Below are 16257 nucleotides of genomic sequence, written 5' to 3'. Positions count from 1 at the left end.
CATCTGCTTCAAGTTTGGGGGTTTCAGTTAGTCTAGGCTGGTGGGAAATGTCGCCCCGTTTCCAAAACTGTATAAAACGTTAAGTTAGGCCAACTGGGAGGCATTTTATTGAAGATTTTGTAAAAAAAAAAGTGGATTATGTTATAAATCTGTATATTGCGCTGGTTTACATGCCACCAGGTCCACAAAAATGATCCGATTGACTTGAAATTTTCTGGAGACCTCAACAAATAACATATCTAGCATTGGGCTGAAGGATTTGCCGCTTAAGATCTTAGAAACGGATCTATTAGCGTTTTAGTGTACACACGCTTTGGATTATAGAATCTTAACGGAGAGAGATAGAGAAAAGATCAGTTGGCTATAGAAAGGTCTTATCCTTGCCTAGAGAAAACTCCAAACAACTACCCATCTATCTCTAACCCAGGTCACACAATCTTGAGTCAAACAATATAAAATTTGTTAATTTTAATTAAAAAAAAGAAACAACAGAGAAGACAATGGTCTGTTTATTTATTACACTAGTCCCCAAAGTTTTATAGTAACGTGTTCTTATTTGTTGGCTTAACAACTTTGGGGATTAGTTGTGTTTTAATAATTTGTTCTTTGCCTTAGATATAACGTGTTTTAGGTTATTTTAAACTTTTTCTTTGTATTTGATCAGTCTACTTGCCAATGGATAATTTCTCATATATACATTAGATACTTTATTAGCCTAGTGAAGATTACTAGGTAAAGATCAACACAGCACCCAGTGACAGTGATAAGGTAAAGGTCAGTACAGAGCCTAGTAAGAGTATCTAGGTCAAGACCATGACACTGTCTAGTAAGAGTATCTAGGTGAAGATCAGGTACTGAGCCTAGTGAGAGAAACTATTTGAAGACCATGACACTGTCTAGTAAGAGTATCTAGGTGAAGATCTGCTATGTAAGCACTAGAAATAGCAACTCAACGTAGTAAAACCTGCCAAGACCTACTCTGAGCCACTAGGGGAGATATACTGAAGATCTACTGAGTGCCAGCCTGTTACAGTACCTGCCAGATAATCAGAACAGTTATTACACCAGTGGAGGAATTAAAAAGTTGGATTGAAGGTGCAGAATAGTGTAACACTACTGCTAGTAGCATATATCAGACGGAGGGATACTATCCTGTTACAGATACAGCACACCAAATGCAAGCATACCTGTAGATTTTACCGTTAACAGAATCTACTAACAAAAAGGTTATAGACAAATAAAGACTGCTACTGTTTAGAGATAGAATTATTGTTACGGAACCTGTTTTATATATGTGGCTATTATAATTGGCCTAGTTTTGGTTGATGTATATCCCTACCATAATAAAATAAATAAAGCCACACACAAATTTGAATAAATGAATTACTTTATTGTGTAAATAATTAGATACATTACATAACTTTATTATATACCTATATATATATTGATAATAGTAGTAATATAATGATATAATAATAGAATAATAGTTAGTTCTCCGCCACTTTGAAGAAAAATTTATAATTTACAAATGTGGCTAGAACTACTGTGTGTGTGTGTGTTGTATACATTTTCATAACTATAATGAAAACAAACAAACAAACATAATTGATAACAAAAAAGCAAGGAGGCAAAATTTACATCAACAAAATAAGAGAAAATTTAGTAATAATAAACCTTAAAATGCATGGTATTAAGGTATTAACAATTATACATAACAGTGAAACATTTCTCTTTCTTCTTCTGCCAAAAAAAGTAAAATAATTTGACATTCTAAAGTAGGACCTGTAAAAATTTCCAAATAGTGTTTTTGTTCATTGAAGAATGGAAAGAGAAAAGCTGGCACTGTGTACAGAGTTGGTGTGTGTGTTATATCTAGGATACAAAATATAATTTTATTTAGAAACTCAGATCTAACACTTGAAAATATATATGATGTTAAAAACAACAAAATTTTTATTCTTTTTTTTTCTCCAGATAAAATGCAGAAAATATAATAATAGTGTTTCAACACACAGGTGTGTGAGAGATAGGTTGGTTGGCTGTGCGGCCATTTTCTTTAACAAACAGCCAACAGTCAACCAACTGCAGCCAAGGGATCAGGCAACATGAGTGGGTATTTATTTATCTAACAATGTGTGTTTTTTTTTAATTACAGAAGGTATTTTTTATGTTAAAACTTTTGTCCGCAGCAATAGTAGGCATTAATTTTAATTTCTAAACACAACTATGTAAAGATGATATTTTGAAGGTGGAAATAAAACAAATACCTATGACTACTGCGGGATAAAGTTTTAAGAATTACTTACATAAGGACATAAACATAATATTACACAAAAATTCTAATTATCACAGCAGCATTTTTAATTAAGAATAGTTATTAGGAGAAGAGAGAGATTTTTTCAGTTAGGAGGAAGGGGTTAGGATTATAAAAATAAATTATAACTATCTCTCTCTTTATATATATACATTAATATATAATTTATTTAATAAACTTTGCATTGTAGTAATAACAACAAAATTCTAAGGACATTATTTAAATTTAAAATAAGTGTAAATTTGCATTATATATATTTATATTATGTTATTTTATATATTTTACAGTATGATATATACCTTAATATACACACACATAGAATAATAATGGAGATTGTTGTGAGGTTTTATTTTTCAAATTTCAAACACAGAATGAATACTTATATAGAAAAAATATAGAACTTTATAATTTTATTCCTCTAATAAAAATATATGCTGACAGCACGACTACTCTACAATACAGAACATATCACAAGATTAATGAGTTGTTACAGCCCCCGGAGTAAGAAAAAGTTACACAGTTCAACTTTTATGCGCATATTCCTTGCAAGAAGGAGCAGTTAAGAAATATCAGAACATATTGAACTTTTATGCGCATATTCATTGCAAGAAGGACCAGTTACGAAGAACATATTCAACTTCTGTATTCTACACATGCACACACAGTATATCAGTGTGTGTCTGTGTTGATTTCTTTAATTATTTTAATTTAAACTCTAGGAACTGTAGCTTCTTCTTTTTATTAAGGAGTATAATGTTATTTATAATAATAAAAATAATTACAATTTGTCCATTGGCTGAGGAAAATAATTTCCCACCACTCCTCTGGACAAATTGGTATAATTTTAATAAAAATAAATCTATATGAATGCATAATTCTGTGTCAAGGTTTTTCTTTACTGTGTAGTTAAAAAAATAATTAATAATAATAATGAGAATAGTAAACATCTAATAATAGAAAATAAAGTAAAAATACCATAAAACACATTTGCTTGACCCCTTGGATCATTTTATGAGCTCAGCAGTATCTCTCTCCACCACACATATCTGTATTACAGACAGACAGACAGACAGAGAGAGAGAGAGAGAGAGAGAAAGAGATATTATAAAAAATAGATTATACTAATTATATATTCTGTTTAAATTGGATTCCTATGAGACAGTTATATATATATTTACATGGAGAAATATTTTTTAATATCTTTAAATTTTGGAGCATTTTTTTTTCACTGGCTTTATAGTTGAATATATATTTACACAATGATTGCTAGGTACTAACTTACTACTACTACTGCTACAGCCAAAGAAAATAATTAACTCCGGACACAAGAACGCTAGGGTGCACAGCAGAGAGTGGGGTGTAGCTTATTTATACAAAGTGTGTGTGTGTGTATGTGTATGTAGTACACAAGATATTATTTATATATATTTATACATTATTAATTAATAGACTAATAATCCATCATGCATGTCTGTGTGTGTAGGAGCTTTATAATCAATCAATCAACAATCCCTGGGTATCTTCTCTCTCTCTCTCTGTATCTATCTCTATATATATCTAGAGCCTTTGTTGTTGATGTTGCCAAGCTGATTGCCAGGCAGCCAACTGTTGCTGTTGCCTACAACAAAAATAACATTATGAGACACTGTGTATCCTTTACATAATATTTGCTACTGTAAAGAAAAAAAATACATAATAACAGGTGAATTATCTATAATACAAAGTAGAATAATGTCTGTCCGTCCGTCCCTTAAGATCTTGGTAACCACTGAACCGATCGGATTCTACTCTTCTACTTATTAGTCCTGTGGTGGTTTTCAGCTATTTTCTTGGGGGATGAGACACCCCTAATTCCCCCCAAAACAAAAAATCCCCACCCCCCCCCATTTTTTTCGGTTGATGCCATAAAACTATTGTCAGCATTTTTTTAATTACCTCTTGGGGCCAAGCCCCTAGAGGCTCGGGGCGAAGCGGCTAGTTATTATTATTCTTATAATACAGTGTGTGATAACATCTCAAAGAAGAAAAAAGAAACTTACTGAGCAGCCAACTGCTGTTGATAAAATGGATGATACTGAAAATCTGGACCTAAACAAAATGAAAATATGAAAGATTAGTCAAATTAAATTCGGTGATAATTACCATGCAACCCCCCCCCCCCCCCATAAAAGAGTAGGAAATTGCATAGACACAAAATATTTAGAAATATAGCCAACTCTTTTAGAGATCTTAGAGATGAAACCTAAATATTTAAAACCTAAAACCAGTAGGGTAATTTAAATTTTTTGAAAATTCTGTAGAGAACAAACATAAATATAATTGTACCTGGACTAGGAGCTGTAGGAGGAGCCTGAGCTGGAGATGGGCTGGATACCGGACCTGGCATGGACAGTCCTGCTCCACCCAGTCCTCCTGCAATTCCGCAGTTTTTTAACGTTATTAAAAACTGAAAAAAAAATGACAGGGCAACTTTGAAATGTTATAGCACCCGCTAGGGTAGAGCTAGAAAAGAGTTAAATACGGCAAAAGACGCGTATGGCAATGCTGTATAAAAATCCACCCCTGAGAGTACTGACGTCGATTTTAGTGAAGGTACTCGAGAAAAAAAATTCAAAAAAGCTTACATCGTAAATTTTCTAAGTCCGAAGTCGCGTTTTTGGTTATTTTGAGATTCCCGCTCTAAAAATCGGTATAAACTCGCCAAAATCAATACAGGCATGTACAAGGACATACTACATGACCCATTTGAAGGATTCGAACCAGAGGCCCACAGAAAAGGAGTAATAGCTTGTGTACTGTACAGACGGTTTCCCCACTATCTCAGCTTCTAGAAGACACACAGAAAATCTGAAATATGCCCCATAAAGATCTGATCTGGCCCAACAAAAGAGTCCCTTATGTTTACCCTCGCCAGGCAACTCCTTCTACCCGTAAAATTGAGTTGAAGTTTTTTTTTATCTTTTAAATTTATAGAAAAAATTGCATACAGTCAAACATACACCCTACCATTTTGAGGGCTTTGAAAAGACAGAAAATTATTCTTTAATGCTTTTAGCTTTGAAAAAAAAATATAGAAAATTGGATGAAAAACGGCCAAGAAATGAGTATTATGCACATGCATGGAGACCTCTGTTTTATGGGTCCCTAGGACCATAAAGATGACATAGGAACAAATTTGTTCTGATTGAACACTTGGCTGCTTGATACTGCCGTTTTTTGTCTAATAATTTTCATTTATAATTTAAATTTTAAAAAAAATCATCTAAATTTCATTGAAAAAATCTATGAATGATATTGTTATTGTTAGTATTAATTGTGACTGAATAATCTTTTGTTATTCATTGTATGTGACTATAATTATTATAACATAGTAAAGGGATAATAGATTAAAACTATCTGTTGAAAAGTTTGGACAATACTAGTTTGTAATACTATGTTAGGGAGTGATTTTTGGTTTGGTGAGCTAGATATAACGTGTTAATGATCAGTCTATAAAATGAGTCAACATGGTCTAATGTAAATTTTCTGGTACATGCTGTATACATTAGATGGACTTAGATATATTTAGGTGAAATTGTATATATGGTATAGAATATGTTATCAATGTCCAACGTCTGCATGTTAAGTTTGATTAAAATGTCTTGTGTATTATATAAAATTGATATAAAATGCATTTATGGTGTTGAATTCAATATAATATAACCTAATATTGTGTGAAAGATGATTAGTTTGACTGTTGTATGGATAAAATATAGCGGATTCTAGTGGCGATTTTTTTTACTAATATATAGAGGTGGAGATTTGGTCTTGGTTGGCTGAGAGTAAATCCTCAATAGATATTGCAGATTATTAGACTGCTACAGAAAATGGATCATATTTGTTTAGGCAAATTGTTTTATTGGGTTAAAATGATTAACTATAAGAAATATATACAAAAAAATATTTATTTAATTTTTTTAAAAATTTTATATTTCATTATTATTTTTTCTCTCTCTCTCTCACTATTTCTCTCTTTATCCCTCCGTCTCTCTCTTTGTCTGTCTCTCTATTTCTTTCTTTCCCCCCCAATTCCCCTTATTTATACTCGGATTAAAAAAATTTTATAATAAAAATTCGTGTTTCATGCGTGAAAGGTTGCGTGATTTTTAAACACATTTTAATGCATTTTTAAAACAATTGCCTTACGAACAAAATAACTTTTTTTCTATAAGAGATACATTCGTAAAATTTAATATCCCAATAAAACACCCTTGTCAGAATCTACGTTTAAAAGTTGTAACACTTTTTTATTAAAAGTAATATTTAAATAAAATTTAAGTATTAAAATTGTAGATAATTGTTCTGAATTAAATAAAATATGATCTCTATGACGTAAATAAAAGATATTAACCACACTTGTAAAATGTGATGTATTATTATAAAATTTTGTAATTGTGGAGTTAGATTATAACCATTAAAGAGATTACACTGAAATATAATATAGAAGAAAATTATTTTGTTACCATCATTAGCGGACTTATTACAGATTGGCAACCCCATCGGTCAAGAATCAAGGAAAATTTCTTTTGGACTTGGTAAATTTTTGTTTTTTTCAAAATTTTTTAGTCGGATGAATGGTAACTTTTAATTAAAGTAAATCTAAGTTATAATTTCAAAAGATATCTAATTGATTGTGAATAAAATTTGTGAATAAAATCTAATTCCCTTTTTTTTAAACGATAATATTGTCTTATAAAGGCAAAAAGATAGTAAAAATAAAGTTTGTCTACTAAAAATAGGGGGCAACAAAAATTAAATTTATGCTCCATTACGTTCTAAGGTTGATAATCAACATTTTTGAACTAGTTATTATTAAATTTGATGTAAAAAAGAAAACTTTTAATCAATCAATTAATCAAGATAATAATTTTTATGTTTATGAAGCAAATTTCTCATTTAAAATTGGGGAAAATTTGAAAATTCTATATTATGCAGTTAAAAGATTAATTCAAGATAGATATAATTTAATAAGACAAGATAATACAGGTATAGGAGATAGAGGTACAGCGGAGAATCTGGATAATAATTCATCATACAATAGACAAGAAGTAGATCAAGAAATAGCAGGTCCTTTCACATTTAGTCATTTTGGAATAAATAGAACTTTAGACAGGTTTCCTGAGTTTAGAAGATATTTAGGTGGAACGATAATAATTGGAAACAGTCAAATTGATAATATCTATCATTCTGATTCGGAATAAAGTTTTAAAAATATACGTCATCAAAAAATAAAAATATTGAAAATTTCATGAAAATTGTTGTATAAAAGTGTAAATATTTAAAACACAAGTGTGTACACCGGACATACACTGTAATTATATCATTTCATTATATGACATTAAAAAGTTGGGAAGTTGAAAAATTTTTAATTACCTAACATTTTAAAAAATTGTTAAGAAAATAATATTATAGTTTTGTATTTTGGACACAAAAGAAAAGTCTAAATTATAAAACTAAATATAAAGATAATTAAAAAAGGTAAAATAAAAGTTTTGTATATTGAACACAAAAGAAAAGTTCAATTTATAAAGCTAATAAAATTATAATTTAAGCAATTATTGTTGAAGTAATTAAATGATAAAATTTTGCTTAAATATTCTTGGTTTATGGAAATTAAGAATTCTATGTTCTGAAATTAGAAGACAAAATTGGACTGAAAAAATTCGAAGCTGTCAAATTACTCTTGGTTCTATAACTATTATAAGAATTAAGTTCAAACAAACATTGTAAAATTTTTAGGTAAAGATAATTTTAAAAGATAATTCTACTTGTTAATCTAAAAATTGGTAAAAATAATTTTGAAAAATAACTCTACCTGATTTATCTGGAAAGTCATCAAAACATTGTTCCTGTTCAGATTTCATCAAAATCTAAAATAAAGATAGTCTCCGCCAAGAAAATTGTTCCTGAATTATAATCTGGTAAGCTAAAAATAAAAAAAAGGTATTGATCAAAATAAAAACTTTCAACGGTAACCAAATTTTATTTTATAATACACTGTAAAAAACATTTTCCTTAAAACATAAAGGTAAAGAAAATAAAAGATGTCGGACACAGAACAACAAAATGATCCTTACTTTGCTGGTGCCAGACGAAGAAAGTTTAGTAATTGGTTTATTAAAAATAAGGAAAAATATTTAGAAAGGCTACAAAAGTATAAAGATAACTTGGAAAATTCAAATGGAGCAGATTACAAAAGTGTACGTGAAAACCATGTAGATTTCAATACAGAAACAATGGATTTATTGCGCAACAGAGAAGCAGAAAGTTATGTGACAAATTTTACAGAGCTTACTGATGATATTTCACTTGGAAATCTCAGGGATGAAAGGGATAGAGAAATGAACTTTGAAAGAAGAAATTTTAATCAACATAAAGATAATTCTAATCAATTTAATTTTGATAGAGAAAATTTTAACACAAATGATCATGATAATAATCAACATCAAAATCAGTGGGGTGAATTTAGAGGTTTTAATTATAGACAAGAACAAAGATATCCAAAAAATGAAAGATATTTTGAAAGAAATGAAAGAAATTCTAGACAATCCAGAAAAGATAATTTTCAAGAAAATAGAGATTCTTATTTAAATAAAAAGTATATGGATGATTTGCAAAAAAAAATTGATAATCTAAATATGGAAATAAAATATTTAAAACGAAAACCAGCTAGAGGTGAAAAATTTGAAGCTAAAACAGTATATAGATCTGCGGAAAACAGGGATTCTAGCCCTGCGGGACTCTCGCTGACCCATGCAGCAGAGGCTGTAGAACTATTAGAGGAATACTTAGTATCAAATCAAGCAGAAAAACAAAAATGAAACAAAATGTTATTAAACAATTATCAAAAATTGGTAAAATACAAACATTGGAAAATAAATATAATTCATCAAAGTATTATAATTGTGATGATTTCACACCCAAATTTATAGATACAAGTCTAAGATATTACAATGTTGAGAAAGTTAGTGATAAATTAAAAATTATAAAAAATCAACTCCTCTCACTGAAAAATGTAGGACTGATCGATTACATCGACCAGTTTTGTGAATTCGACTTTGATAGCTTTTCACAATTTGAATTCAATGCGGTTTTCCACAATTCTCTCCCAAGGGATACTAAAGACAGAATTGAATGCAAAAATATAAACCCAGCAAAATTGACTACCAAAGATTATCTTAACATTGTCAGTGACATTGTTAACAACGGACGTATAGCAAACCATAACATTGATTATATGCTTGAAACATTTAAAACATCCAAAAGAAACATAGAGGATATTTATGATGAGTATAGAAGAAAAATAAATAATTTACCTCCTAATGTTATGTCTGCTAGTGAGAAAGAAAGAAGAATACATTCTCAAATGATGAAATATCTACCAACTCAATTATTATCTATTTTGAGAATAGAAGAAGCTAAATTAGGTAGAAATCTTAATAGTGAAACACTCCATGATTTCATATTGCTTAATAGGGACCAAATAAACAAATATCTCAGATTTGTTAATAAAACTACAATGACAAAGAAAGTTCCAATAAAAAGGATAGAAGAGAATGAGTTAGAGGATGATAATACTACGGAAATAAATTATGAAATGGAGGAGGAGTATCTTACTGCAAGTAGTGATGAAGAAGATGAAGATTCCAACGTTTTAAAAGTAAAAAATGAGCCTAGGCCATTTAAAAAATGTAAAATATGTAAGAAAAACTATCACACTCAAGATGAGTGTATATTTAATCCAGATGAAAATAAAAGACAAAAAAATCAGCAAAAACTAAAAATTAGAAATTGTCTTAAATGTAAAGGCCAACATAAGGATAGTAACTGCGAAATATTTAAGAAACTATTGGTTTCTAAACCATGTGAAAGGTGTGAAGCGGCAGAAAAATATGAATACCACCATACCCCAGAAGAATGCCTAAAGGTTAATTTTTTAGAGAAAATAAAAAACAACCAATAAAAGATAAATTCAATGAAAAATGGTATAAAAAAGTTGAAAAATTAATTAATGATAAAAATGACTCAAAAAATAAATTAGAGCTAAAAAATGGTTGTTTTTCAGAAAAACTTATAGTTGGAAAAGTAAATGACGAAAATTATAAAAAATTAGGCCAAAATTATGCTAATTATGAATTATATATTAATATGATAAAAAATGAAATAATGCACAAGTGTCTAAGTAAATTAATAGGGTATTTGAACCTTTTTAATTTAAAGTACAGGTGTTATCAATGTAAAAATTATGAAAATAAATTCAAATCTTTAGAATATTTAAACTTAATAAAAATTAAAAATGATAAACAAGGACAAAACCATCCATTAGTGTTGAATAAAATAAATGATTATCCAATGGAAAAAATAAAATGGATAAAAATAGAACCTGTTTGCGATGAAAGTATAATCAAGAAAGATAATAATAAAGTATCCTGTATCAATTTAATAAATAGAAAAAGAAAAATAGATTCAAATGTATATTTTAATCATAAATGTTCAAAATCAAACAATGAAAAATTTAATATGAATATTTGTAGCAAAGAAATTATTCAAATAAATAAAAAGTACAATGTTGTTAGAAATTATGTAACAATGCATAAAAATAAAATAACAAGCAGCAATGTGTCAAAAAGCATAGAAGCGAAAATTGTTAAAAAAGAATATAAGATAATTAAACCATCAAAAAATTGGTATATAAACCATAATGTTTTCTATATAAAGCTAAATAAAACTAATAAAATTAAAGATACTTTCATTATTCAAATAAGGAAATATTTAGAAAGAGATATGAATTCAATAAAAAGAAAATTAAAGAGTTATAGTAACATTACTTTCTCTGTAAAAGATGTAGAAATAATGAAAAAAATAGATGAATTAAAAACAGATACGTGTAATTTGAAGGAGAAGGAAATTTTTCCAGCCAATAGTTGGATTACTTGGGAGTTAAACCTTCATATTCCGAGTAGACCTGAATTACAAAATAAAGTATTTAAGGATAATGAATTAAAACAATGGGGAAAAACCATTATAAATAAAACCAAGAGGTATAAATGGGTTCAAGATATCAAAATTAAGTCAGAAAATACTGTAAATTATTTAAAAGAAATGGAAATTATGAAAAAACTTAAAAAATTTGTTGAAAATATTGAAAGCCCAAGTATAATTATGTGGATAATTATGATAGCGGTATTTATGATAAGTACCATGGAAAAAAGGATAGATATTGTATTAAATCTAGGAACCTTTTGGATTTCATATATCTGTACCAAAAAGAGTATAAATTGGATACTATTAATATGGAATTGGTTGAAAAATAAAAGAAATAATTATAAAACCATGAAAAAGAAAATAAAGTACAAAAAGATAAGATATCATAAGAATAAAAAAGATAAACGGAAATATTCAATGAATAAAGTGAAATTTAAAACAAAATTAATAAAAATAGATAAAACAAAAGAATTCTGTTTCCCAATATTTTATGAAGATACCAAGATAATATTTGAGCTAGATACAGGTAGCGAACATAACATTGTTTCCAAGGATTTTATTCAGAGTTATATCCCTGACTATGAGAAATATTACACTGGTCCAAATAACATTTCTTTGACTGGAATAGAAAATAATAATCCAATAAATGTAATAGGAGTATATAAAATACCATTTAACTTACCAGGTTATGGAAATATTAATTTAACAATTCGAATATCAGATAATATTGATAACTTTTTTATACTGGGAAGACAATTTTTCAAAAAAGTTGGAGGTCTACTACAATACGATAAAGAAAATAAAACTGTAAAATTAGAATTTTCAATGAAAGGAACACCCAGCTTATTTTTTGGACAAAAATTACAGTTTAAACCTAGAGAAGAAAAATATCTTGTGGGAAAAATTGTAAATGGTGAACCAATGAAAGATTATGTAATTAAAAATAATGTAAACTTGCCTGTGCATATAGAAAAAGATAAAATAGTAGAAGATAAAATTATATGTAGAGTAAAAAATAGACTAAATATACCTGTGCAGTGTGGCTTAACAGGGGCCTTTTTAATGCAGAATCTGGATCATCCTGAGAGTGTGAAGGACCATATCGGCGACGATTCTCCTGATTTTGATTCTCCATTACAACAAACTTCATGGTCTAAAATAAAGAAAATTGTAAAATCAATGAAAGAAAAGATAATTAAAGATAAAAAAGATATAGATAAAGATGAAATGAGCCACTCTAATAGTAAAAATGAATTTATAGAGGCTTTTAAAGAAAAAGTTGACCACTCTAGTGGTGTGGACATAACAAAATTATTAGAAATAAAAAATTTAACGGTTGAAGAAATAGCAGCTTTAATGAAAACTGGAAATGCTGATGGTAATTATCAAATAGCAGAATATTTGTATAATGAATCAATTTATTCAAGACATACATTTGATTGTGGGAGATTATCTGATAATATACCTAAATTGGATGTAGAAACAAAAAATGAAATGGTAAAAAATACTAAACCATACAATTTGACACCTGAAGATCAAAACCATGTAACCAATTTTTTTAACTTATTATTAAAAAATAATTTAATTGAAGTAGCGCCACCACATCAAAGTTTTGGAGCACCCATATTTACTGTAAAAACTAGAAATGATGGTACTGGTTTACCAAGGATAATAGCAGATATGAGAAATGCAAATTTAAGTATTAAGCAATCTAAAGCTGCTACGCTACCAGATTATAAACAATTATTAAATAAAATGATAACAAAATCTAAATATGTGTCATCTTTTGATTTGAAAAAATGCTACTATAGTATCCCACTTTCAGAGAGGGCGAAAGAAACGGGGCTATTTAATGTTATACTTCCCCAGGGAGTATATAGATTTAATACAGCTATAACTGGGTTAAATTGTGTTCCTGCTTTTATTGTGCAAACCTTTTTAAAATATTTACATTTAGATGAAAATGAAAAATTTAGCTACATAAAAGACATAATTGTCTTTATAGACGATATTATAATTTTCTCAGATGGTAATTTAGAGGATCATGTCTGTAAAGTAAAAAATGTTCTCAAGAGATTAAAGAAAATTGGGGTAAAGGTGTCCCCAGAAAAGGCTAATACTTGTATTGATATTGACAACGGTGAAATAGAGCTGCTTGGATATAAAATTAAAAACAGAAAATTTTGTATACCTGATAAAAAGATAAAAACTATTACAGAAATGACATATCCTGACTCATTAAAGAAACTACAAGTGTTTTTGGGAAAATTGAACTATTATAGAAATATATTTAGTCTAAAAATACATGAAGCATTAAATAAATTATACAAAAAACTGTCACCATTTACCTTTGATGATGAATTAAAGAAAAACTTTGATATATTTAAAGAAAAGCTTAACACAGAAATTCAATCAATAGACACTGTAGAATCTAATAGTGTAAATATTTTGTTTAGTGATAGTAGTTTCTATTCTACAGGAGGGGTGTTATTAAATTTAAATATGAATGAAGCCTGTAAAGATTTGGTACACAAAATAAAAAGTTTTGAGTTCACACCAGAAAATAAAAAGAAATTTTTAAAAGAAGGGGAAGATCTCCAAATACTAACATGTAAAGATAATTTTGTGGAAACTTTATTTGAAACAGCAAAAATTCTAAACTACAAAACACAAATTACAAATGATATACAAGCTTTTATGAATCTAGCTTTTATTTATTGTCAATTGACAGATTTTGAAGGGTTTTTTCCAATACGGGAAAATGAAACTGAAAAAATGGCATTAAAACGGCTTGAAGATAATTTATTTTGTAAGTCATACACAGAGATAGATAAAAAATACATGGAAGAAAAATTAGATGAATTTACATACCTCTTGGCAGGTTTTGCGAATCTCCTGGATGTCCGAATCCATATGTTTAACAACACCCATAACCTTGGTCTCAATGTGGGTTCCCAGCTTTCTGAAATATTAATAATGTATAATTGTGAAGAAAACTTATACTATGGTATAAAAGTAATCAAATCAGAACGGTTCAAAATAACTACGATAAATTTTTCTCCAGATCTTATGAAAAAAATTGAATTAAAAATGTACTTCTTAAAAATAATAAAAGAAAACACCTACGAGCAAAACAAAAAGTTTATAAAAATTTTGGGGTATTTTTCCAAAGCAGTACCAAAAGGTACTGAAAAGCTAGGAATTGCTTTTCTAGAAATGTGGGCATTATATTTGTGTTTAATGCATTTTGAACCATATATTATTAACAGACCCACTTATATTCTGATAGACAGTAATGTAATTACCGCAGTCTTAAATAATAGTAAACTTATAAAGAAAACTACAAAATTAGATAACTTAAGTTCTAGAATCACATCTTGGTACAGCAACGATAATATCTATTTTATTCATTGTACAGATAAAGAAAATCTTGCTGACATTTTTTCAAGATTAACTGGGGAAAATGAAAATACTGGATTTAATGAAACATTTAAACCAGTGTATAAAGATGAAATGTTAGAAATAGTATCATTGGAACAAAATTCTAGGATAAAAGAAAAATCTTATGATAAACCTTTAAAGCGAATGATAAGGAAAAAAGACATTTATCCAGCAAAAGAAGTAATAAAAAATATTCAAGAAGCTTTAAAATTGCCGGATCCAGGAAGACATATTATTAATAAATTAAATAACATTATGAACACTAAAGACTTTGTAAATCTACAGTTACAAGAGAAAAATTGTCCTAATCAAAATCCTATGGAGTTGAAATTCATAGATAAGAAAATTTTGTTACCAACAAAACTAATTTTACCTTTTATATGCCTATTTCATTATTCCTTAGGTCATATTGGTAAAAATAAATTAAAAAATTACATATTTGATAATTATTATGTAAATAATAAAAAATATGCTAATATGATATGTGAAAATTTGACAAATTCTTGTATGGGTTGTTTAACAAACAAACAATTAGTGCATAAATATAAAGAGGGGTCCACATCTTTTATTAACAGTAAACGTCCCAATGAAACTATCTATATGGATTTGTTGGAGTTTCCAACAATAGAAAGCCATTTAAAAAAGAAAACAAAATTACCCAGCGCAATTTTAGTAATTAAATGCGTGTACAGTAATTATATTTCATTATATGTATTGAATGAAAAGAAAGATTATGCTATAAGAAATTGTCTCACAAATCATTTCTGTACTTATGATTTACCTATGTATTTAGTAAGTGATAATGCCCAGCTATTTAAATCTAAACTAATAAAGACATATTTATCAAATTTAAATATAAAAATGGTGGAGAGCTCTGCTTTAAAATCTAAAGTTAGGGGCTTTGTGGAGATAGCGGTGAAAAGAATTAACTATCTTTTACGGGTAGTTAGAGAAAATAAAAAATACTTGGACGTCCATCATATTATCTCTATAATAGCATATATGCTGAATCATACACCTTATGGAAACAGTAAGTTAACCCCATACAACATTATGTTTTTATCAGTAAAAAATTTGGATGGTAATATAAGACAGCCAGGCGAATATTTGTTTGATTATAAACTTAAAGTAAATTCTGAACTAGAAGAAAAATTAAAAAGTTACCATAAAGAATTTTTAAATATGGTAAAAGAATGTAGAAATAGAATTATTAAAGAAAAACAGAAGATAATATTAAAGAAAAACAAGAATAGATTTGACCACAAATTTAAAATAAATGACTATGTCATTATTAAGTTAAATGACAGTGGTTATGGTGCAAAATATAGACCAATTTTTGGAACTATCCTGTATAAAGTTATAAAAACAAAGAAATATGTTTTACTTTTAGAATCAACAGTAAGTAATCAAATTATAACTAGGCATATAGCGGATGTAAAGTTACTTAATTTTGAAAAAATTGCAGAATTAAACCTTCC

General features: G+C 28.2%; 1 protein-coding gene and 1 long non-coding RNA gene across 6 annotated transcripts in view; one reads left to right on the top strand and one right to left on the bottom strand.

Moving 5' to 3' along the window:
* The window catches only part of LOC145306744 (OCIA domain-containing protein 1-like), a 369294-nt gene that overhangs the window by 291985 nt on the left and 61052 nt on the right, over positions 1 to 16257 (top strand). The gene's annotated exons all lie outside the window — the stretch shown is intronic.
* LOC145307068 (uncharacterized) lies at positions 1370 to 4765 on the bottom strand. 5 transcript variants are annotated; one of them, XR_013875277.1, is made up of 5 exons: positions 4640 to 4765; positions 4354 to 4402; positions 3721 to 3932; positions 2268 to 2613; positions 1370 to 2176 (listed from the first exon to the last, which is right to left on the bottom strand). It is a non-coding gene; the product is annotated as an uncharacterized LOC145307068 (long non-coding RNA). The 5 variants fall into 5 exon arrangements; XR_013875278.1 differs by having other exon boundaries at positions 2307 to 2613; XR_013875275.1 differs by having other exon boundaries at positions 1370 to 2613.

Source organism: Acartia tonsa, chromosome 15 (genome assembly GCF_053477335.1).
Source record: "Acartia tonsa isolate MP-2025a chromosome 15, ASM5347733v1, whole genome shotgun sequence".
NCBI lineage: Eukaryota > Metazoa > Arthropoda > Copepoda > Calanoida > Acartiidae > Acartia > Acartia tonsa.
Note: the sequence above shows the minus strand (reverse complement) of the source record. Positions and strands in the feature narration are given on the sequence as shown.